The sequence below is a fragment of the Pongo pygmaeus genome, chromosome 7 (assembly GCF_028885625.2).
Source record: "Pongo pygmaeus isolate AG05252 chromosome 7, NHGRI_mPonPyg2-v2.0_pri, whole genome shotgun sequence".
Lineage (NCBI taxonomy): Eukaryota > Metazoa > Chordata > Mammalia > Primates > Hominidae > Pongo > Pongo pygmaeus.
This window is the reverse complement of record NC_072380.2, coordinates 74,115,005-74,141,164: the sequence shown is the minus strand read 5'-3', so window position 1 is coordinate 74,141,164 and position 26,160 is coordinate 74,115,005. Positions and strand designations below refer to the sequence as shown.

The window sequence follows — 26,160 nt, the reverse complement described above, 5'->3', positions numbered from 1 at the left end:
CTTAACTCACAGGGTTCTGCTGAGAAATCTACTGTTAACCTAGCTTGTAGGGTTTTTGCTGAGAAATCTGCTGTTAATCTGATAGGTTTTCCTTTATAGGTTACCTGATGCTTTTGCCTCACAGCTCTTAAGATTTTTTCCTTCATCTTGACTTTAGATAACCCAGTGACTGTGTGTGCAGGGAATAATCTTTTTTCAATGAATTTCCTGCGTGTTCTTTGAGCTTCTTGTGTTTGGATGTCTAGATCTCTAGTAAGACGGGAAATTTTCTTTGATTATTTCCTCAGATATGTCTTTCAAACTTTTAGATTTTTCTTCTTTCTCAGGAGCACTAATTATTCTTAGGTTTGGATGTTTAACATAGTCTCAAACTTCTTGGAGGTTTTGTTCATTTTTAAAAATTCTTCTTTGTCTGTGACAGATTGGGTCAATTTGAAAGCCTTGCCTTTGAGCTCTGAAATTCCTTCTTCTGCTTTTTCAATTTTATTGCTGAGACTTTCCAGTGCATGTTGCATTTCTGTAAGTGTGACCTTGATTTTCAGAAGTAATGATTGTTTTTTATTTATGCTATCTATTTCGCTGAAGAATTTTCCTTTCATATCCTGTATCATGTTTTTTTTATTTCTTTAAGGTGGAATTCACCTTTCTCTGGTGCCTCCTTGATTAGCTTAATAATCGACTTCTGAATTCTTTTTCTGGCAATTCAGAAATTCCATTTTGGTTTGGATCCATTGCTGGTGAGCTAGTTGATCTTTCGAGCGTGTTAAAGAACCTTATTCTGTCATATTGCCAGAATTGTTTTTCTGGTTTCTTTTCTTTTGGATAGAGTATGTCAGAGTGAAGATCTGGGATTCAAAGCTGCTGTTCAGATTCTTCTGTCCCACAGGGGGCTCCCTTGTGGTGTTCTGCCTCTTCCCCTAGGAATGAGGCTTCCTGAGGGCTGAACTGTAGTGATTGTGTTTGCTCTTCTGGGTCTAACCACCCAGTAGAGCTACTGGGCTCCGGGCTGGTACCGGGGAGTGTCTGCAAAGAGTCCTGTGATGTGATCCATCTTCAGGTCTTGCAGCTGTACATATCAGCACCTGCTCCAGTGGAGGTAGCAGGTAAGTGAAGTGTACTCTGTGAGGGTCCTTGGTTGTGTTTTTGTTTATTGCTCTGGTTTTGTGTTGGTTGGCCTCCAGGCAGGATGTGGTGCTTTCAAGAGTGCATCAGCTGCAGCCCCTATAAGGAAGATGTAAACTTGCCCTAGGGACACCTGGTTAAGTATTCAGGTTTCTCAGGTAGTGGGCAGGGCCACGGAGCTCCCAAGAGATTATAACTTTTATCTTCCACTAGGAGGGCTGGTAGAGAAAGATCAGTGGGTGGGGGCAGATATAGGTGTGTCTGAGCTCAGCCTCTCCTTGGGCAGGGCTTGCTGTGGTTGCTGTGGGGATAGGGGTGTGGTTCCCAGTCCAATGGAGTTATATTTCCAGAAGGATTGTGGCTGCCTCTGCTGAGTCATACAGGTCACCAGGGAAGTGAAAGAAAGCTGGCAGTCACAGGCCTCACTCCACACCCACACAGCCCGCGGTCTTAAAGGCCAGTCTCATTCCCACCATGCCCGATCCCCCAACACCACACTGAGTCTATTTCCAGGCAGCCAGTGACCAGGGGTGAGGACTTGCCCCAGTCCACCAGCCTCTCTGCTGAGAAAGCAAGCAGAAAGCAATCAGACTTTCAGGTTTTTGGCATCTCAGGGAGCCTGCAGTGGTGATTCAGTTCCTTCAAAGGGTCTGTGGATTCTCTTGGCTTTCCTGGTTGTTCCTGTGGTAATTCTTGGAGCAAATGTTCACAATGTAAGTTACCACACGCCGCTCTGCCCATCCAAGTGGGAGCTGCAAGCTAGTCCTGCCTCCTATATGCCATCTTAATCCTGTCTCCCTCTTTTTAAAAAAATAAGTTTGTTTCTCCTTTCATTCTCACTTCTCCTCCTGGATCCTGGATGCCTGTAGTTTGTATATTGATTTTTCTTAATGATGTCTCATAAATTTGGTAGATTTTCTGCACTGTTTTAAAATGTATTTTCTCTGATCTCCTCAGACTATGTAATTTCAAATTTGTTTTTGAGTGTGCTGAGAATTATTTCTTCTGCTTGATTGAGTTTGCTACTGTAGCTGTCTGTGATGGTTAATATTAGGTGTCAAGTTGACTGGATTGAGGGATGCCTAGAAGGCTGATAAAGTATTTTTCCTAGGTGTGTCTGTGAGGGTATTGCCAGAGGAGACTGACATTTGAATCAAAGGACTGGGAAAGAAAGACCCACCTCAATGTTGGGTGAGCATCATCCAATTGGTTGTTAGAACATCTAGAACAAAGCAGGTGGAAGAAGGGGGACAGGTAGCTTGCTTGCTGAGTCAGCTTGCTCTCTCTCTTCCCATGCTGGATGCTTGACTTCCTCGCCTCCTGTCCTTGGACATCAAACTCCTGGTTCTTTCATCTTTAGACTTTTGAGACTTGCACCAGCTGCCTCCCAAGATTTCATGGGCCTTTGGCCTCTGACTGAGGGCTGCAGTGTTGGCTTCTCTGGTTTTGAGGCTTTTGGACTTGAACTGAGCCACGCTACTGGCTTCTCTCTTTCCCCTGCTTGCAGACAGCCTAATGTGGTACTTTGTTTTTGTAATTGTGTCAGAAAATTCTCTTTCCCCTGCTTGCAGATAGACTAAGTGGTACTGTGGTAGGAATTATTTAAAAATTATTTCAGTCAGATAGAGAGGAAAAGGGGTCCTTGGAAAGTTTTTTGTCTTTTAAAGCAGCTCCAGAAGTTTTTCAGCTCCAGAGTTTTTTTTCTCTTTTAAAGCAGCCCTGGCTCTTAGAGCTGAGCCAGCAACCTTTAATATGCAAATACAGGTCATTAGAAATTGGCTCCACCCAACATGGCGATTCCCACCATTGCCCTCTTGCCCTTGACCCCATAAGTGCCTGGCAACGTGCCACACCCACATATCTCCACGTGTGTAGAACATCAGGGTATCTTGTATTTGCATATTAAAAGGCTAGGGTAGGAGGGCCAGTTTTTTCTGAGGGCTCTGTGAATGATATGCCTGGTCAAACCAATCCCCTGAGCCCTGTGCAAATCAGACACCCTTTCCTCCAACCTTCACATAAAACTGGCCAGTGTCCACCACACTCGGGGTCTCCTCTCTTGGCTTTGGAACCACCACCCCCAACCTCTGGTCTGTCTCTGTACATGGGAGCTTCTTCCTTCTTTCTTCTCCCTTCTTTCTTGCCTATTAAACCCTCTGCTACTTAAAGCCACTCCATGTGTGTCCATATCATTTTATCCAATTCACACAAGACAAAAGCCCTGGTGTTCCTCCACTCGTTGGAACTGTATCAGTACTTTGTTTTGAAATTATGTTGAGCCAGTTCTCCATAATGAACTCATGCATACACACACACACACACACACACACACACAAACACTCACACATACATCTCCTGTTGGTTCTGTTCCTCTGGAGAACCCTAACTAATACACTTTCTGTTGTATTTTTTTTTCCTGTTATATTCTTCAGCTCCATAAATTCTATTTGGTTCTTTTTTTTGTGTTTTCTAACTTTTGTTTATTGGTCTCCTTTTGTTCTTATATTATTTTTCTGATTTTGTTAAATTGTGTATTTGTGTTCTCTTGTAGCTCACTGAGCTTCTATAGCATACATATTTTGAATTTTTTTTCAGGCAAATTAGGATATTTATTTATTTCGGGTCAGTTGCTGGAAGTTTATTTTGTTCCTTTGGTAGTGTCATATTTCCCTGAGTCTTTGTAATCCTTGTAGACTTGCTTAGGACTTTATGGACTGGCTTCAGTAAGAAATGACCTTCAGCAATACCTTCAGCATTGACGGAGGTAGGGTGTAGTTCCTTGGGTGTTGTTGAGGGGGCACATTCAAATGTGTAGTAACACTGGGTATACCATCATGGGACACCAAAAGTGGCAGTAGGACGCAGTTTCTCATGGATCAGGCAACTGGGGTCAGTCTGCAACAGCAGCAACTCCACAGCCGATGGGGTGAGAGCTACAAATGTCTGTGGTGGCTATGAGGGTTGTTGGGTCCTTGGAGGTGCTTTTCGGTTTAGCAGTGATCTTCTTTTGGTGGGGAGGGACTAAGACAGGTGGCATCTCAGGCTTATGTCAGTGGTATGCGTATGCTTGGTGGTAGGGTCTGGCATTGATGGGGGTTGGGACTGATCATGTGTGCATGAACACCTGCAAGGGCCAAGCTGTCAGCCTGCATGCAAGCAGCTACAGTGACCAGCTGTGTCTGTATGCACAGTGGTGGAGGCTGTTGGCAGGCTTTGGGTTTGTCTGTCTGTGCATGCCCAGTTGTGGGTGTCAGGGCTGGCAATGTGCATGAGTGTGGAAGAGGGGACTGTCAGTGGGGCTGGCATAGGCTGCGTGCAAGTGGTCAACCATGGGTGCATGAACAATGGGGAGGAGGGAAACACTGGTTGCAGGGGCTGGAGCTGGTTTCAGACATACATGTGGTGGCTAAACTGGGTTCTGGAGCTGCAACACCTGTGGTGGCACAGGATAGAATGTTTCTGGCAGGATGGTTTAGGAGTCTGGGCAGCTGTGGTCTGTGAATGTGAAAAACTGCAGGATCCTTGCAGCAAAAACAGTAAGTCGTTCATGATGGCTGTTGAGGTCCTCATTAGTGAAGGCTGTGGGGGTTCTCTGAGGAGCAGGACATGGTGGACTGCAGTGGCTCCCACTGTGTGGATGATACTGACAGTTTCTTCCTTCTTTGCTCCTAGCGATCTCTAGATATCTTGGTTATGCTGATCTCTCCAGTGGGTGGGGTGAAATAATTTTGGTCACATGGGCAGTGCTGCTCCAAAAGCTAGTGAAGCTGGTCATCCACTCTGCCTTTCATTTCCCCTATGAAGGGAACTCATGGGCTGAGGAAATTCCTCTGGACACTGAGCTGTATAGGCCTGAGGGATGGGATGATGAAGGCAGAATGAAACTGTTCTTCCTACCCTTCTGTGTGGTTAATAGTCTCGCTCCCTTTCTCTGTCTTTGCACTACTGTGTTGCTGTAGCTTTGTAACTGGACTCTTGCACTCTCCCAGAGCTATTTTCTACATGAAAAATGTGTAATTATTGCTTTTAGTTGGGAGGTGAAGGCTCGGAACTCCTACTTTTTCATGTTGCTCATGTCAGGCCTCTTTTATTGCCTCAGTTTAAATCCCAGCTCGGGCACTGACTAGCTTGGGTAAATTATTTAACCTCTTTGTTCCTGAACTTCCTAATTGGTAAAATATGGGTAATAATTTCACCTATCTCATGGGCTTTTTATAACTATTAAATTAATTAATAAATGTATAGCACCTATTGTAGTCCTTAGCAGACATTAAGCTCTCTGCAAGTGTTGATCTTTATTGGCAGGAAGCCTTGCCTCTAGGGGTAGCCATTGCCAAAATCTGATACTGCTCAGTTTTTGCTGGAGTGTTAACTGTGATAGGAGGTCTCCTGCCTTAAGAGCTGTAATCTGTTCAATTTCTCCAGAGCCACATAAAGCAACTCAGCTTTTTATCAGGACTTTCCTATTCTTATTCTTGCTCTTGTTCTTGTCTATGCTGGAACTGCTGCTACTGCTGTCTTTCTGCTCTTTCTCTTTCTTCTTCTATTCTTCTCTTTGTTCTTCCTCCTTCCTCCTCCTCCTACTTCTTTTCCTACTCCTACTCCTCCCCCTTATCCTTCCTGTAGAGTTCACTTGTAATGCACATATAAGTTAGCACAAAAAACTATATAACCTGTTATTTTGTTTCCCTCTTTCTACTATAAACTCTCATGTTTATATTTCCTCACTTCATCCTAATGATACTAAAATATCACATCTCACAGAAAAGAATGCTTAACAGTCTATTAAGTCATCACTTCTTCAGATTTTGACCTTTTTTCCTCTGGACATTTCTTTCTCATCCCTTCAGAAATCTAATATTGTGAACATTATATTCTATTATAATCTTCATTAGCACTCTGAAGCCACACTCCAACAAATCAGTAAGTCATCCCTTCCCCAGGTTTCTTCATCATTCACAAGTTTAGTCATGTTTCTTCATCTATGTCACAGCTTGCTGACAAATAGTTTTCAATTTTTCCTACTGTTTTCTAATGCCTGTTCCTAATGCACTATTACAAAGAACTATGGTTAAGGCCACAATATTTAAATGACAAGCAAGAACCATCTCAGTTCATGGAGTAAACATTCTCATACTATAAATTTTTATATAATAAAAAGAATTAAGTTTACAGGACAAAGCTTGTACAGGTTCTGTCCTTATTTACATTTTAAGCCAAAACCTTAGAAAACCAAACTGAATTCTAGGCTAGCACACGGCTCAACACAGTTATTACTCTTGCACACTTGAATTTGTATTAGGAACTTTGGCCTTTTTAACACTACTCCTTTAATCCCCCACACTTTGAGAAAAGAGTAACCATGAAGCATGTAAGGAAGAGTAATCCAGGTTTTCTTTTGTTTTGCTTTCATTTCTGATTTCTCCTTGGCTTTTCAAATAACAATGGTTGCTTTTGCTTAGGGTCCCTAGCAAAGAGAAATCAATATATTTATGCTAACATATGATTGATTTAGCAATCATAAGGCAATGTGATGATGGAAGTGGAGATTGAAATGATATACCCAGGGGCCAATGAATGCTGCAGCCTCTGTAAGTGGAAGAAACAAGAAACCAATCCTCTCCCACAGCCTCTGGAAGAGCTAACCTTGATGATATATTGACTTTGGTCCAGTGAAACTGTTTTTGATCTTCTGACTTCTGCAATTATAAGAAAATAAACGTGATTTTTAAGCCACTAAATTTATAGTAATCTTTTGCAGCAGGAACGGGAAATTAACACGAACTTTGGTACCATAAGTGGGGTGTTGTTACAGTAATCATCTAAATAATCATAAAGACATTGTTGCTAGAGATATGGACTTTAAATGTGCTGCTGGTGAGGGTATAGAAGAAGTGAGACTTAAATAAAGCTTATATCCTCTTAGAAAATGATAGAATATTAAACAGGGTGCTGGTAGAAATATCATGGGTAGGGTAAATAACTTAAAATAACAAAATATTCTTAATTTCTCCCTTCTGGGCCTTGTATCATTTCTGGTATTCTTTCGATTTATACACAAGCATACATATAATTATATCCACATAGAAATGCATAATTGGATATATTGATATTATTATTTTAAACAAATTTTTATATGTCAGATCAGTTAAGAATAAGAAAAGTGAAGGTTTTTATTTTTCCTTCATTTTATTCATTTTCCAGTGTTCTTCCTCTCTTTACGCAGATCACAGTTTCTGACCTATATAATTTTCTTTAACTCTGAAGATCTTTTAACATTTTTGCAAGGCAGGTTTCCTGCCAACAAATTCACTCAATTTTTGTTTATCTGAGACAGACCTTCTTCATTTTTGAAGCATAATTTTGCAGGGTACAGAATTCTAGGTTGTTGGGTTTTTTTCCTCAATATTGTTAATATTTCACTCTACTCCTTTCTTAGAAGTCAGGTATAATTTTTATCTTGGTTCCTGTATAGATATTTTTTTCCTCTGATGTCTTTTAACATTATTTCTTTACCTTCTATTTTTTTGCAGTTTATGATATGTCTAGGTGTAGTATTTTTGACATTCATCCTTCCTGGTGTTCTCTGAGCTTCCTTGATCTGTACTTGGTGTCCAACATTAATTTTGAGGAATTGTCAGTAATAGTAATTACTGCTTTAAATATTTCTTCTGTTTCTTTCTCTCTTTCATTTATCTACTTCTGGTATTCCTACTACATGTAAGTTATATCTTTTGTCATCATGTCACAAGTTTTGGATATTCTGTTCCAGTTTTTTGTTAGTCTTTTTCACTTTGTTTTTCAGTTTTGGTCGTTTCTATTGACATATCCTCAAGCTCAGTGATTCCTTTCCTCATCCATGTCAAGTTTACTAAGGAGCCCATCAAAGACGTTCTTCATTTCTGTTACAATGTTTTTGATCTTTAGCATTTCTTTTTGATTGGCTCAGAATTTCCATCTTTCTGCTTACATTGTCCATCTGTTCTTGCATGTTGTCTGTTTTTTCTATTAGACCGCTTAGCACATTAATTATAGTTGTTTTAAATTTATGGTCTGATAATTACAACATCACTGCTGTATTTGAGTATGGTTCTGGTGTTTACTCTGTCTCTTCAAATTGCGGTTTTGGCTTTTAGTATGTCTTATAATTTGTCATTGTTGTTGAAAGGCAGACATGATGTACTGGGTAAAGGAACTATGTTAAATAGGCCTTTAGTCATGTATTAGTAAGGTGTCCAGGGAGAGAAAACATCCTCTTCCTGTCTCAGTATTTTAATTCAATATTTTATTCAGTAAAATACTGTCTCAGTATTTTAATAATCCTGTGCCCTCGTCTGTGAAGTTCTTTTAGGCTGGGAATCTCTTTCAGGTTTTACAGGATGGCCACATGGGGCTGGAAATGTTGGTTGACAATATTGACAAATGCTTTTTATTTATTTTTTCCTACTCACCTAGGTTTCACAGGATAGCTAGGTGGGGCTGGAGTTTGGTATTTCCTCTCTTCGAGATTGGCTAGGCTCTGACAAAAATTCCAATAGGTTAAGCTCTGGCAAAATATCTGGTTAAATAGAACAGACACAGAATTCTCTGGTATATTTCAAAGTGGTTATTTTCTCCCTCCTTCTGCTGAAAGTCTGAGGGAATTTTTCTCCAGTTTTCTCTGTGAGAGGTTGGCAGAGCTCTTGATGGAAAAAATGCACAAAAATGTGGGGGCCCCCAGTGACTGGGTCCCACCGGAGTCTGTGTCTCTCAAATGTGTCTACTCTGAGCCTTCATCAGTTTCTCAATTACAATTCAGGTTTTCCTCATCTGACTCTGGTTCCCTATGGAGGTTGCTGCTCACGGCTTTCTGCTCCAGTGAATTGTGATTCTTTATATCCACCTGTCTATCTCTCTTTCCAGTTTTTGAGATACCATCTTGCCCTGTGGCCTCACTTCTCTGTCAGATCTAAGAAGAGTTGTTGAATTTTCCATTTGTTCGGCTTTTTACTTATTGTTAGGATGGAGTAGTGATTTCCAAACTATTTACAGGCTAGACCAAAAACAGAAAGTCTCACAACATGCTTTTTAAAGCAGCTTGGTTGTGATGTGAAAGATTGTAATAAAGATGAAAGGTTTAAGTATTTTATTCCCTTATTGCTAGAGGCTTGAACTGCACAGAATGAACCAGTAGAGGGGAAAGATTGCAAGTAGAGAAAAGAGGGAGAATCACATGGAAAACCAGACAGGAGTAAACATAACCTTTAGCATGGGTGAAGACATGTCCTCAAACAGAATGGTGAAATTATCCTCTTTGGAGACTGATGTCCCGTTCTATTACTTATCTGTAAAGATCTTTAAATGTGGTAAGACAGTGTCATTCTCCTTTTAGGACAGCTGAACTGGAAAAATAATATATTTCTGTGGATTCTTGAGAACTGCTAATAAAGCATAATATTCAGAAGACAAAATTCAGAAGACAAATGGTGCAAAAGATATTTTTCCTGGACCACAAACCACATACACTTCCAAAATTCCCTGTAACACCTTCCTGATCTATGTTATCTACATATCTGGACATTTTTTAGCCTGTTTCCCCCATTTGAACTATACGACCCTTTAGCTTGACTGTTTCCAATATTGCTATATGTTGCATTATAATAACTTTTTTCATTTTGTACAAGGGGCAATGTTGGTTGACAATATTGACAAATATTTATTGAGTACCTACATTTTGATAGATAAGCCTCACATCTCTTTTTCACGGATTGAATTTAAGATTTTTCTCTAGTTCATTCTTGATTTCACCAACAAGTCTGAACCTAGATCTTACACTTAGGCAGATGATAGGCAAATGCTTACTGAATTAAAAATAAATGAAGCTTCTTTAATATTAGCATGTTCATGCTTTCATACATTAACTGTCAGAAACAAAAGTTAAGAGTATGAAGCTTTTCTCATGAATTACGGCACCCACTTAATCGTCATGCAAACTCATGACGTAGATACGGTTACGTCTATTTTACTGTTGAAGGAACTTAGCTTTAAAAAGCTTAAATAATCTACCTGAAGTGACACAACTAATAAGGACTTGAATAACTTACCAACTCTACTTACTTATTTTTTAACTTTCACTTTCTTCCATTCCTAGAGTATGCTGACTGTTCACATAAACCCTTGACATTCCACCATCACGTGTCATCAGATGTCAAGGTCAAATATTAGGCAAAATGAACTTAAAGGATGAGTAAAAAGAAAGACTTTCACCTGTAGATAAGTAAGTTGTGTAGTCACAAATAATACAGTGGTATTATCAGAATAAAATCCTAGAAAAGAGTCTCTGTTGGTGAAGTCCCCTTGTAGTTCATGAAGCACTGATATGCACAGGAACCTTGGCTCAGCTTGTCCTCATCTTCTTAAACACAGTGTTTGCTGAGATGTGTATGGGATGCCTGTGTGTGTGCATAACCCATCACCCAGATGGCTCTTGACCATAATTTTGTCTGATTTCTTGTCATGGTTCATCTCTTGCATTCTGTTTCGGCTCTGGTGTTTACAGTGCTCACAAGTGTCTTGGAGGGCTGCACCAAGACCATTTAGTCATTTAGCTTACTATATAGCACAAGCACTTTGTGGAGTTGGGACACTTGATTGAAAATCACGTACTCCATCCCTGAGAAGTAATATTTTCAGTTTATTTCACAGAGACTACAATTTTTCAAATTCAGAGCGGGTGTCTATTTCCATAGCAGAGGTAATTTATTCTAGTTACTTAAGATTCAAATCTAAATCTGTGTGTCATTGGTAATTTAGGGTAGATATAAGGAAAAATTTCCTAAGAGCTTTATGGGTTATTAAACATTGAAACTTACCACAGACAAAAACAAAAAGAACCCTCTTCCTGCTGAAGTATTTAAATATGGGATCAATGAACATTATCCAGGGTGGGCTGTAGTCAACTTATATGGATACAAGGATGTGGACTAGAAGACTTCTCAAGGTCTTTTTCAGGGCTCACATTCTAAGATTCATACTTTAAAATTGGTAATATGTGTTAAGAAAAATTATCTTATTACTTTGTGAAGAGAGCAAACATAAAATATTCTAGAGGCAATGATAAGCATTTATAGTGTACTAAACCAATACTGCTGCCTTAGAAGATATTTACAAAGTTTAACTGATTGTGAAGATTGTAGGTCTTGTGGGTTGAGGAACTACAGTTTTTAATGTAACACTGAAAACTCATGCAATGAGAATGGAGAAAATCTTCCCAAAATACTCACATTCATTTGTTGTGTACATTCAATAAACAGGAGATAGGTTAGAAATCTTCCAAAATGCTGTCTCTGAATTCATAGTAAAAAAGAATCTGAAGATATAAATGGCTGTCAAAAATTGTACCATGCTGTTGGAAAATGGCACATAACCTATTTATTTTTCTATACTCATAGATTATTTTGGCAAGTCTCCACTTAGTGTGGTTGTGTTCTGAAACTGGGAATTTGAAAAACAAAAATGAATTTTTTTTTTGATGAGCAATGTTGATTTATTGTCTGTTTAGCCTCCAAAAGGCTATTTAACCCAATGAAGGAAAATAATGCTGCTTTAACCTTAAACATTAAACATGAATTAACTGGAAATAGCTTTTATGTGTTGCATGTCTTCATTTCAAATATCAGGGTTGGAGGAGGTAGAAGAACATTTATATAGAAATGCCTCAAACGATTTCTGGGCATTTTGACAGGCTTTAATAGTTAGTGTGACACTGGGAACTAGTTATAATTTCATTTTAACATGTTTCACTTTTTTTGTGGATAGATACATCTCTATTCCTAATTTTTCACTTAACTTTGATTGTATTCACATTTCTAATTAGTTATTGAATAAATAATTTCTGAACATCAAATGTGTATCAGTAACTGTGTTGGCTGCTGGCAAATAATAGTAATGAAACAGATGAGGCCTTTGTCTACATGGAACTTACAATTCACTAGGAAGGACATATTGTCCAGATAACCACAACAAAGGATTGTTGGAAATGTTCACACATATTTTAGGCAAGAAAAACCTGCAAAGTGCAAGACGGTGTGGCAGAAATTTAGCGAGTAAAGGGGAAAGTTGCATGAGATGAGGCTGGAGTATGGGCTCTAAAAACAATAAGGACATGGATGAGTATGAAGCAGAGTATGTTGTTTAGCATACAGATAAAAGAGAAAGGAAGAAACAGAGAGAAAACAGGGACAAACCCGTAGATTTTCCTAAGTAGGTTGGGTCAAGTTAGAAGAAAAGAAAGAAATAGGCTGTATATGAGAAAGAGATGAATTGATTTTGGAGAGTGGAGGAGCATGAGACAGCACAAAACTGTATAGTCATATACTGGTTAATGACAGACAGGGATACATTCTGAAAAAAATGCATCATTAGATGATTTTATCATTCTGTGAACATCACAGAATATACTTACACAAACCCAGACAGCTTGCTATACACCTAGGCTAGATTGTAAAGCCTATTGCTCCTAAGCTACAAATCTGTACAGCATGTTACTGTACTGAATAAGGTACACAATTGTAACAAAACAGTATTTGTGTATTTAAACATCTAAACATAGTAAATGTACAGTACAAATATGGTATAAAAGATTTTTAAAAGGTACACTTGTATAGATAATTTATCATAAATGGAGCCTGCAGGACTGCAAGTTACTGAATTTTAGGTGAGCCAGTGAGTGAGTGGTGAATGAATATGAAGGCCTAGGACATTACTGTACACTACTGTAGATTTTATAAACACTGTACACTAAAATTATTTGAGATGTTTTTCTTCAATAATAAATTAACCTTAACTTACTATTATTTTGTATTTTATAAACGTTTTAGTTTTTTAAACTTTTTGACTTTTTTATTATAGCACATTTTAAAACACAGATACATTATACATATGTATAAAAAATATTTTATTTTTTATATCCTTATTTTTATCTAAATTTATTTTATTTTATTTATTTATTTATTTTATTATTTTTTTTTTGAGATGGCATCTTGCTCTGTCACCCAGGCTGGAGTGCAGTGGTGCGATCTCAGATCACTGCAAGCTCCGCCTCCCAGGTTCACAGCATTCTCTTGCCTCAGCCTCCCTAGTAGCTGGGACTACAAGTGCCCACCACCACACCCGGCTAATTTTTTGTATTTTTAGTAGAGAAGGGGTTTCATTGTGTTAGCCAGGATGGTCTTGATCTTCTGACTTCGTGCTCCACCCGCCTCGACCTCCCAAAGTGCTGGCATTACAGGCATAAGCCACCGCACCCAGCCTTATTTATTTATTTTTGAGACGGAGTCTTGCTCTGTCACCCAGGCTGGAGTGCAGTGGCACAATCTCGGCTTACTGCAACCTCCGCCTCCTGGGTTCAAGCGATTCTCCTGTCGCAGCCTCCCGAGTAGCTGGGATTACAGGAGCACACCAGTATGTCCGGCAAATTTTTGTATTTTTAGTAGAGACAGGATTACACCATGTTGGTCAGGCTGGTCTCGAACTCCTGACCTCAGATGATCTGCCCGCCTCGGCCTCCCAAAGTGCTGGGATTACAGGCATGAGCCACTGCACTTGGCCTATTTTTATTTTTTTACTTTTTAAACTCTGTTAAGAACAAAGACACAAATACACACATTAGCCTAGGCCTACGCAGGGTCAGTATCATCAGTAACACTGTCTCCCACCTCCATATCTTAGTGGAAGGTGTTCAGCAGCAATAACGTGCATGGAGCTGTCATCTCTTATGATAATAATATTTGCTTCTGGATACCTTGTGGAGGACTTCTCTGAGTCTGCTTTACAGTTGACTATTTTTTTTATAAGTAGAAGGAGTATACTCTAAAACAATGATAAAAAGTACAGTAGAATAAATACATAAACCAGTAACATAGTTGTTTATGATCATAATCAAGTGTTACGTACTATGCATAATTGTGTGTGCTATGCCTTTGTAAGACTGGCAGTGCAATAGGTTTGTTTACACCAGCATCAGCACAAACATGTGAGTAATGCCCTGTGCTATGATGTTACAACAGCTACAACATCACTAGGTATTAAGAGTTTTTTAGCTACATTATAATTGTATGGGACAACTGTCATCTATGAGGTCTGTTTTCGACAAGTATATCCTTATACAATGCCTAACTGTAATTTTTAAAAAGGCTTTTATGTTGGATATGCAAACTTCCAAAATCAGAGCTACTAGTACCTTGGGTGCAAGCCTCCCAATAATTTGTATCTCTGATTTATACTGAGACCTCAGATTATGCAAATAAACATTGAAGGAAGAATAAGATAACACTCCTTCCATCAAGTGTGGGGCCTATTTTCTCTCCCTTTGTATCTGGCCTGATCTGTGACTGACCATAGCATGTAGTAGAAGTAAAGTAAATATCTCCCAATTAGAGCCAATTCTTTGAAAAAAAAAAAAAAAAGATTAGTTTTGGCCTTTTCCCTTTAACTCCTGATGCAACAGTTACCTTTCAGGAAAATTCAACAGGCTACCTTTCCAACAGACTACCCTTCAAGTAAAATCCTGATCCAACAGACTAACCTTCAAGTAAAATTATGGTGGGTGAGAGGGGATGCAGGAGGGTCAGGGAGGGAAGGGCTCTGAGGCTACATGAAGAGGAAAAGGGGCCCAATTAAGTCTAATGTTTACAACATCCCCTGCAAAGTAAATGAAGCTAACTTGGCCCCTCCAGATAAGTCTCCCCATTAGATATACACCACTAAGTGACCCAGTTGATGACATATAGCTCAGAAAAATCACCCATCTGAGCCCTGCCAAATTCCTGACCCACAAAATTGTGTGAGTTAGGTAAATGTTTGCTATTTCAAGCCACTAAGTTTGGGTACTTTGTTACGAAGCAATAGACAACAAAAAGAGTACTTGTGACCAGAAATGAAGTATTTCAATACAAAAATCTGAAACTGGTGGCAGATGCTAGAATGGCCTCAAGGAGACTGTTAGGGAAAGCTAGAAGAGTTTGGGGACATCATTCGTGAATACTTGAAAGACAGTGAAGAGAACATTGTTACAACAACTGAAGAAAAGGGGACCCTAGTCATGTAGTATTATAAAGTTTGGCAATCCTTATGGCTAGAAGTAATATAGGAAATAGAAAATTGTACCTAACTAATGAACTCAATGATCTAGCTAAGGAGATTTCAAGGCAGAATGCTGAAATATTGACTATTCTACCTATGGTAAAATAGCGTAGTTTATAATACAATATAAGAAGAAAGGTAGGGGCTGCCTCATTTTTTAACATAATTTGGAGGACATATAGAATGCACAGGAAAGTCTTTCTAGCCAGCAAAATATTCTGAAAGTCAGAAATGTCCTTAGAGCAAAAGTTAAGCCCAAGGCAGTAAGTCTAGAACTCTGGGAAAGATTGAAGTCAGAATGAGGCTGTAAGGCCCCCTTGTTAAATACCACAGAAATATATAAGGGTATGCCTTACAGATTCTTTTGGTTAAGCAATAGTATTTTAAAGAATATTAAGAATTTCTTTTTCCAAAATACAAAATGCTTAAGTCAGGTAAGTTTCTGTCTTGTGAAGTAATATGAGTGTGGCTTTTGTCTAATGGAATGAAGTATTATTTGATATATTAGATAACTACAAATTTTTAGATTTATACTCTAGCTGAAAGACTATCAGCTTGACCTAAAATAGACATGCACAGTACAAAATGAAAAACAAATAGTATTTATTCTCTTAACCTTCCATAGGCAGGAAGTAGGCTGAGAAGGCTACTCAACTGCAAAACTGATGCATTTCTTAATAGGAAAGGAAGGATGACTCATATCCACAGAGTGAATACAAATACAACTGAGAATATTTTTCAGGAACCAGGGCAGGGCCCTGATCAAAGAACTGTCAACATGTAACTGGCGGGATTCAGAGCTGCTATGAAGAAGTCTGTTTTGTGGCTCTTATTTTCCCACATTTCGAAGGTTGCCCTACCTCAGTTTCACATTTTATGTTTGGTGTAGGGGAGTGTAGATGATTTGTCTCTTTAGTTGACTGGAACCCCTCTTGAGGAGATTCATAACATGGTCCTGATTTAGATAACAAGATTCTGAACTTCGTGATGATATGAAAGTCGAATGAGACTTTGGGTATCATGGAGGAAATGAACACATTTTCCATGTGGGATAAATATAAATAATTTGTGACTGTAGGAAAGTTGGTAGCAGAGTAATGATGTCAACAAATTCTCTGACATTTCTCCCATTGGGTGGTTGGATTTATTTTCCTTCCCATTGGACTGAGAGTCCTCTGAGCACATGGCATGGTGGGATGGAGCGAGAGCGACATTATGGCAGTTGCAGGGCTAGATTTTAAGAAGATTAGAAGCCTCTGCCTTTATCTCTTAAAGCTCTGAGCTACCATTTAAAAATCTGATTTCCCAGGTGAAGACACCACATGGAGAAGACCTAAGAATACATGGGGAAGGAAAGGAGAATTTGAACTAAGGAGCCCAGCTGCAGCCAGTCTTTCAGATGTCACTCTGCAAGTACAAGGCATGAGAGTGAAGTTATGTGAACAATGTCAGTCAATGTCAAAGAGAGAAAACCACCCAGCCAGGCCTGCCCAAGTTCTAATCAACACAATCATGCGATGTAATAAAATGCCTTTCATTTCAAGTCACTATATTTTGAGATAATTAGTTTTGCAGCAAGAGATAATTGACATGTCCCCCTAAGAAACGGAATTAGAAAGAATTGAGAAGCCTGAGTGGAATGTGTATATTCACATCAACGGAAGTAATGACTGAATAAAACATAGAATTTTTGATATTAGGAATAAAGATAGATCTTTGGTGATGGGATACAATGACCCCAAAGTATCAAGGAACATTTACATGTTTATGATTCACATAACCAAATAGCTGAGGACTTAGGTTTCTGGCTAACCATGTGAGTAATGAGTATTGAGACATACAATTTATTGGTGTATTCATTTTCATAAGAACTTTCAGGTGGTCATGGTCCTGGATGAATTTGGGGAATAGGTTAGGTAGCTTTGTGGGAGTTCCGATTCTAAAGATTGATGGCCCTTATCTTGTGATTCAGACTTCTCTCAGAGGCTTTCTGACACTTGCTAAAAGTTCTTAATTATATCCATTCATTCAGCAATATTCATTGTGTTACATGCCTATTTGAGTTTGTTAATTATTTTGTTAAGCAGGTTTTCCAATGCTTTTGTTCTCCTTTTGCTCTTAGAGACATTGAAAATTACAATGTTGTGCCAAATTTTACAAAGGTTTTGCTTATTATTTTATAGACTTTTTCTTAAACTTTTGTCTGACTATGTTATTTGACAAGTTCTGTCTTCAAATTCTGAGATTCTTCCTTATGTTTGATCTAGTCTATTGTTGGAGATTTCAGGTGTATTTTGTAATTAATTTGATGAATTATTCAGTTCCAGAATTTCTGTTTGGTTGTCTTTTACATGTCTGTGTCTTTGGTAAATTTCTAATTCATATTCTTAATTGTTTTCTAATTTCTCTATATTTTTTACCCAATTCTCTTGTATCTTTCTGAGCTTCTTTAAAATCTTTATCTGGGATTTTATAAAGTCCATTTTGATTAGGAGCTATTGCTGAAGAATAATTGTTCCTTTGGATGTGTCATAGTTCCTTGCTTTTTCATGTTTCCTGTGTCTTTTCATTGATATCCATGCATCTTGCATAACAGTTGTTTCTTCTAAATTTTAAAATTTTCTTTCATAGGAGAGGACTTTTTCAGAATATATATCTCTCTCTATATTTTGGAATAAATATATATTTGGTTGGGTAGGGCATTTTGCTTTGATTTTGGATGCATGCAGTAGTGTTCTGTCTATATTATTTATTTAGCTGTAAAGAGCATCAGTGATATCTGTGATTTTTCTAGTAGCTTAGGGTGCAGTTATTAGTAGAAGCTGTGGTAAAGTTTTGTTGGGGATTATAATGCCAATAGAGCCAGTCTTCAGGCCTTACTGGTAATAGCATTGGGTTGAGTATGGTTGTCCTTGGGCTCCAATGTGGCATATGCTGGCACCAATGTTAGTGAGTTCAAGCAACCTGATTCTTGGGGCTCCAGGTGACTTACTCAGATGTCAGTAATGTCCGTGGTGGCCCAGGCATGTTGGAGGGTTCTTGGGTCCCTTAGCAGTGGATTTGATATGAACAATGGCAGTAGTGGTGGTGGAGCAACCTACTGGCACCCAAGAGGCTCTGTTGGTGTTTGTGGTAGCTGCAACAAGTTTAGTGGGCCATTCACCTTTTCTTGTTGGCGGTGCATGTGGATGAGTGCCAGCTGTGTGTTATCAGCAGGTTTTGTTGGTCTGACCCCAGACCCTGGGGGGAGTATTTAGATGCAATTGGTGGAGGACTGAGCTGGGCAATTTCTAGGCCCCTGGGTGCACAAGTACTAGGGCAATGGGACAGGCCAGCAGACTTGTCCTCTTGCACCCTGGTAGTGTATTCAGGTGCAGGCAGAGATAGGCAGAGGCAGAGTGGTCCCCAGGAGACTGGCAAAATGCTCAGCAGTAGGCAGTGGCAGCAACACTGTGGGTTTTCCACCAGGTGGAGTGAGGTTATTCTCAGTGAGGACAATGTAGGGAGGTAGCTGTGTGATGCGTGGTTTCCTTGCCCTTTGGTCCCATAGCAGCCCACAGCAGTGATAGTGCGATGTGTCCTCACGGCATGTGAAAATGCCCAGCCTCCCCTCTTCCTCCTTGGTCAAGCAGTGGCAAAAGCAGCAACAGCCCTGGCTCTAGGGAAGGACACAGACTTTTATAGTTTGGGCTCTTGGAATAACACCAGCTGCAGGCCTGAGATTGGGGAGGGTGGAGCCATTCTCCAGGAGAGCTGTGTAGGTGGTTAGCTGTGGGGATTGTGGTTTGTTACCATTGAAGGCTGCAGCTGTCGGGGCATTTGTCCTTGCAGTGTAAGAAGGTGCCCAGCCTTCCCTCCCCCTCCTTGGTCTGGGGCAGCAACAGTAGCATCAGCCCCAGGATAGGATTTAGTTTTGGGGGGCTTAACTTTCAGAATGGCAAAAGGCTGCAGCTGGTCAGGGTTTGGAAGTCTGTGGGACTCAGCATGAATTACATCTCTGGAGTAGTTCCTCTGTGCAGTCTCTGGGCAACTCTCTGTGTTAGTGTTGAGGCCTGCATGGATTGAGGGGTTTTCCAATAGCTAGGATTGTGAAAGTTTGCGATGGGAATGTGGAGCTCTGGGGGATTTTTACCTGCCGTTTCCTAGCATCTGGGCACTTTTCTCAGTTCTCAGCCAATCCCAGCCAAGCAGGCTGCCTACCTTCCCTCTTCTTATTTACTTCCCATTGCTTCTCTGTTGGACCGCAGTGTTCTGGCTTACATGATCTATTTGAAGTGTGAATATATATGTGCTATTTTGGTTCCTCTCTGTGGAGGAGGTGCATACAAGCTGCGTCTAGTCAGCCATCTTGAACCACCTCCTTCAAAAGATATATATTTTTATCATATATTCTGTTTGTGAATATGTTAAGTAATAGGTATAATAAGTGTGTTAACATGCCTTAAAACACCTTCACATTCAATGTACACCTCGACTGAATGATTTTGTGACTTATAGTCTTCTAGTTCCATGATTTTTCCACATACTGTTATTGTTTGCCATCAACAGTGTGGGTAATGCAGTTATTTCTTGAACTAACACATTAAATAATTAATGCCACTTTTGGGGCCCTTGAATGTCCTTTGCATGTGTGAAGAACAATACAATTGTTGGACCCTTACATCGAGATTGTCACTGAACGCATGTGATTATCGACTTCCAGTACCCTCCCCTCTCTCCACATTTTTGTTTGTATCTTTCGGAACCCCAATGGAAGGTAAGGCTCATTTTTTTGTCTGTCATGAAAATTAGGGGATGTAATTGGTCATCAGGTTAAGTGTCCTTTAACTATGCCAAGTCTAAAGACAATTGCTAGAGACCACTGTTGCCTCTCTGTACATACTGACTTTCAGAGTCTCAATTCTGGTTCAGTTATGAAAACCTTTGCCTGTTACCAGCAAAATGAACGTTCTCTGATTCATGCAAAATACCTGGTACCATGCTTGGCTGGAATCAGAGGCTGCATAGCTTCTTTCCCCTTGTGTTCCACATTCAAATCATATTTACAAAGTACTTTCATCAACTAATACTTCTGTGTATTCTTTTTTTTCTGTTACTTTGGATGATGATATTATTTAATCATCTTCCAATCTGCATTAATTGTGCTATCTCTAGGGATGTTAAAACATTTGTTTAGTGACTTGTGGGATACGCTAATATATTATCCTTTTTAATCTTAGTAAATATCAACAGTCATATCAGAGAGTAGAAACTATGTTTCATCTCCAGAAAGAGAAATTTAGTCAGTCCTTAGGAAAGCCCAACCCTAGGACATATCATTGTCTGTTCCTTTTTCCCTCAGGCTATCATTCAATCCTGACGCTTCCTGTCCTGAAATTGTAACACAGAGTTAAACTTATTTTAGAGAACTTAGAAAACAATAAGAGAAAAAAAGATAACATTTATCTCCACAGAAACAAGCAGTGTTAACATGATAATATATATATTTGGTTTCATTATGTAGATATTTATGTTTGTATGAATGTGTTTGCATATTAGTGCACATATAAAAAATATAGTACACATATTTTTTCTTAGCTTCACATTATTGTCATTGTCTTTACCAAAATTACTTCAAAAATGTAAGTCAGTAAGAGTATAGTAATTCATTCTATTGATCTAACACAATATATTTAATTTACTTCTATTTTTGAACTTCTGTATCAAGATAAATATTTTGTCATTCTTTCATATTATTTTTACTTGAATTCTTGTCTAAATTTATCTTTAGAATTGATGCCGAGAAATGGAATTACCAGGTCAAATGGCATTAATAACTTATTTGTTCTGAAAATTATTTCTGCAGAAAAATTTTAACAATTTTTGCTTCCACAATCAATGGACAGGAGAGCCCATCTCACTACACCTTTTTCTAACATTATCACTATAGTTTCTCTTGCAGACATTTACTTTCTTGTTCACCATCTCTATAGCCAAAATCCTTAGAACTGTTTTTCATCTTAACCATTACAGTCTTATATTGGGCTTAGTTCCATTATAAAGTTTTGGGTTAATAAGAGCCCAGTAATTAACTGGAGATGTTAGTAAAAGTAAACAAAAATATTCTGAATTTTGTGCATGACCTTATATGCACAAACCATTGTTTCAACTGTATTTCTTTTCCCTAAATGCTATCAACTGTTAGCTCAAAGACCCTTATCCATATTTCCCATACAACTGTGTTTTGTCTATAAACTCTTAAAATTACAGAGCTGCAGTGACTCCAACTCTCCATTTTTTACTGATCTTCTCAGCTTCATTAAATACATGTATGAAAGAAACCTTTCCCTATTAATTCTTCCAAGTTTAAAACTTTCCTAATACTAACTTCTGTGTTATGCCCAGTTTGCCTTATTTTTCTTCTTTCATTGTCAAAATGAAATATGTCTTGGAATCTCTTCAAATCATTCACTCTTTTATTCATCCAAGAAATAGATATTCATTGTGTTGAGTGCTGGAAAGGTACTGCAGTCCTGGCTTTCTGGTGTGTTCCTAATGCTTAGAATTCCTGAGGGAAATCCCAGGGGCCGGTAATGTGTAACTGGTAATGTTTTATTGCTCCAGTTCACTTTGGGTTTGGTTTTTCATTACTCATCATCTGTCACAAACTGTAAGTAAGCCCTAAGAAAAATTTACACTCTCTTCTTATACTCTAGTCTAAAACCACATTATTAATGTCATCTTTGCATATTTCATATTGAATATAAATATTTGAAAATAGCTACTATACCTTCCTTCCATTTGTTTTCAATTGGACATTAACCAATGATTATATTTCTTTGACAAACTTACTCCCTATTAAATTTATAATAGATATTCACTATGGCAATGCTCACATAGTTACAAAGCACTATACGTTATGTTTTGTAGTAATGTATCCTAACACCAAAACAAGGTATCCTCTTCGAATTAGTCAATATTTTCAATACACAAAAGTTAGCTATATCTTGTGAGGGCTTGCATTGGCCATAAAAAGGATACTCAAAAAATACAGAAGTAGCATGATGAAAGAAAACCTGGGACCCTGTAGTGTTCCTAGAGTTGAAGACCTGAGGAAAGATTATTTGGTCTGAGGGGCTGGTCTCTGATATTCTCAGATATTCATGAAGTCTCCGCAGTTTTAGCTTTATTTCTGGAGCTCAAGGTGAGCCTCTAGAGAGAGTGCAGAATCTTAAGATGAGTCTCTGAACCATAGGTGCGTCTGGAACCTTGGCAGATCCCTAATATTTTAAGTTAACATTAATGAAAGGGCAAAGTCTGCAGAAACTCAAGGGCTATAATTGTAGGTTCACACTGTTCAATCCTAGTGTGACCCATGGAGAGGAAGAAGAGGCCTGCGTTCTGGAAAAGATCAGGTTTTAGATGTGAATAATGTTGCAGTGCTGCTGACCTGGGGAGAGGTTGGTGGGGCAGAGAGATGGGGAGAGGTTGGTGGGGCAGAGAAAAATTAAGAAGGTCAGTATTGGCAAAGGGAATTGGACCAGACCTGAACGTGCAGATGAGATCCCAGATGAAGGCAGGTTTGAGGAACTATAGAAGCAAAGAAGAGTCTACAGAAGAGTGTTTTTAGGTTCCACTTTTGACTTCTGTCCTGGCCTTCCATATGTTTACTGTATACTAGATTTTATGTGTGATGTAACTAGCCACCTCTGTGTTTTTTATTTTCCCTTCCATTTTCCTTGAACCTGTTAAAAGGATCCTGTACCTCTTTCTTCTGGCAGCACTACTGCTAAATTCCTGAAGAGTTTGGCCATGTAGTATGTCTTACCCCACTGGGGCTAGTGATTATAACTTATTATGTAGGATGCTATAGGAAATGGGGATAAAATGTCATATGACAACATCCCTCAAAGTACTAAAATATAGTCAATTAGATGAAACATTGGCATGTATAATGCTAGTACAAAGTAGTATGTAAAATATTCAATGAGAGCAAAACATTTTAATTATCTAGAAAAAAAACACTGATTATTCTTTAGCTGTAGTAACAAGCAACTACCAGATCTGGTGTGAAACAATTCTAACTGACCAATGACAACCTCACATCAGTAATAACACTTCTGGATGCCTAGCATTTTGTGATAGATCCATACTTCTGGGAGTCAGTTAATGTGCAACATCTACACCTAAATAACTAACTCTCCACAGTTAATGGTCAACACATCCCTAGCAGGTCTTGCTTCTGTGTGGCCATCAATCTCACTTGTCCAAACCCTGTAGAAGATCAGCAGTTTGTTTATTCAAAGACATTGCATCCTGCAAGCACCATTTTCCCTCACTGAGTAAGCAACAATTACTTTCTGTTTTAGATTTTGATTGGTGGCTTCTTCTTTTGAATTCATTGATTAAACCCAATTTGGTCAGACATGTTTCTCCTGGAGTCACAAATTATCAGGAAATGAGCAGCCCAGGGAAGACAATTCTCCAAGTTTAGACTGACCAATCCTGAAATCCTGACTTTAACAATGTCTTTACCAAGCCAGGTGTTGTCATGAGAAATAATTATGCCAGTTTTTAGGATGTAGATGATATCAGGGATAAAAAGTTTCCTTGTAAAAACAAGTTAGTTGACAATTTTGTCAAGAGGTCTATAAATGCTAAGACATGCTATTTCTAACTTACGGATGTCAGAATCTGAATGGGAAGCCTATGAAATGTTTACCTGAGCCTGTGAGTGGAAGTAAAGAAGACGTGATGAACTTCCACTTCTCACCACTGCCTGCTATTAATCAGGCTTGTCATGGCCAGGTCCCTTATATTGTTTCCATTATAACCAGAGAGGAAAGAGCCAAAAGCCTTAAAGAAAGTGGGTTTAGGAATTCGTGGAGGAGCGGAGAGGTGCGGAGCCTCTGCTGGGATCCACGTCTGCTGAGCAGCTCCAGGAACATGACTGCAGCGGTGACTGCCGGGAAGTGACACGGGCACCGGCCGTCCGTGGGAAAGCTGGGGTCCCTGGAGTTACAGCTCCCGGAGCTCTGGCGGCTGCTCCACCAGCGAAAGAGATCCCAGAGGTCCTAGTGGACCCACGCAGCTGGCAGCGCTATGTGCGGGGCCACTTTTTGGGCAAGGGCGGCTTTGCCAAGTGCTTCAAGATCTCAGAAGCGGACAACAAGGTTGTGTTCGCGGGCAAGATTTTGCCTAAGTCGCTGCTGCTCATGCCGCTCCAGAAGGAGATGTCCATGGGAATATCCATTCACTGCAGCCTCGCCCAGCAGCACGTCGTAGGATTCCATGGTTTTTTCGAGGACAACGACTTTGTGTTCGTGGTGTTGGAGCTCTGCCGCCGGAGGTCTCTCCTGGAGCTGCACAAGAGGAGGAAAGCCCTAACTGAGCCTGAGGCCTGACACTATGTAGTCTGCGGCAAATTGTGCTTGGCTGCCAGTACCTGCACCGAAACCGAGTTATTCACCGAGACCTCAAGCTGGGCAACTTTTTCCTGAATGAGGATCTGGAGGTGAAAATAGGGGATTTGGGACTGGCAATCAAAGTCTAATATGATGGGGAGAGAAAGAAGACCCTGTGCGGAACTCCTAATTACATAGCTCCAGAGGTGCTGAGCAAGAAAGGGCACAGTTTCGAGGTGGATGTGTGGTCCATTGGGTGTATCATGTATACCTTGTTAGTGGGCAAGCCACCTTTTGGGACTTCTTGCCTAAAAGAGACCTACCTCCGGATCAAGAAGAGCGAATACAATATTCCCAAGCACATCAACCCTGTGGCCGCCTCCCTCATCCAGAAGATGCTTCAGGCAGATCCCACTGCCCGCCCAACCATTAATGAGTTGCTTAACAATGAGTTCTTTACTTCTGGCTACATCCCAGCCCGTCTCCCCATCACCTGCCTCACCATTCAATCACCGAGGTTTTCCATCGTTCCCAGAAGCCTGGACCCCAGCAACAGAAAGCCCCTCACGGTCCTCAGTAAATGCTTGGAGAACCCCCTACCTGAGTGTCCCCGGGAAAAAGAAGAACCAGCAGTTTGAGACACGCTTGAGGTGGTCGACTGCCACCTCACTGATATGCTGCAGCAGCTGCACAGCGTCAATGCCTCCAAGCCCTCGGAGGGAAGGCTGGTCAGGCAAGAGGAGGCTGAGGATCCTGCCTGCATCTCCATCTTCTGGGTCAGCAAGTGAGTGGACTATTCAGAGAACTACGGCCCTGGGTATCAGCTGTGTGATAACAGCGTGGAGGCGCTCTTCGATGATGGTAACATCACAGATAAAGTGTGATGGCACCGAGTCCTACCTCACCGTGAGTTCCCATCTCCATTCCTTGATGAAGAAGATCACACTCCTTAAATATTTCAGCAATTACTTGAGCGAGCACTTGCTGAAGGCAGGTGCCAACATCATGCCTCGCAAAGATGATGAGCTCGCCTGGCTGCCCTACCTGCGGACCTGATTCCACACCCACAGCGCCATCATCCTGCACCTCAGCAACGGCAGCGTGCAGATCAACTTCTTCCAGGATCACACCAAGCTCATCTTGTGCCCACTGATGGCAGCCGTCACCTACATCGACGAGAACCGGAACTTCTGCACCTAACCGCCTGAGTCTCCTGGAGGAGTAAGGCGGCTGCAAGGAGCTGGCCAGCCAGCTCTGCTACGCCCGCACCATGGTGGACAAGCTGCTGAGCTCGTGCTCTGGCAGCAACCGCTTCAAGGCCTCCTAGTAGCCGCCCACCCATCCGGACTGATGCCCTCCTCACTCCTACCTGCACCTGGGGCCCACATTGGTTGGCTCCCGCAGTGCCATGTCTGCAGTGTGCCCCCGAGCCCCGGGGGCTGGGCAGACCTGCATCATCCTTGAGGATAGGGGTTGCTGTGTAAGTTATTTTTTGTACATGTTCGAGTGTGGGTTCTACAGCTTTGTCCCTTTC

The 26,160-nt window shown here is 40.1% G+C and overlaps 1 pseudogene; it reads left to right on the top strand.

Annotated features, from left to right (window-relative positions):
- The first annotated feature begins 24,168 nt into the window (after positions 1 to 24,168).
- On the top strand, positions 24,169 to 25,953 carry LOC129041957 (serine/threonine-protein kinase PLK1-like; annotated as a pseudogene).
- The last annotated feature ends 207 nt before the right edge of the window (positions 25,954 to 26,160 follow it).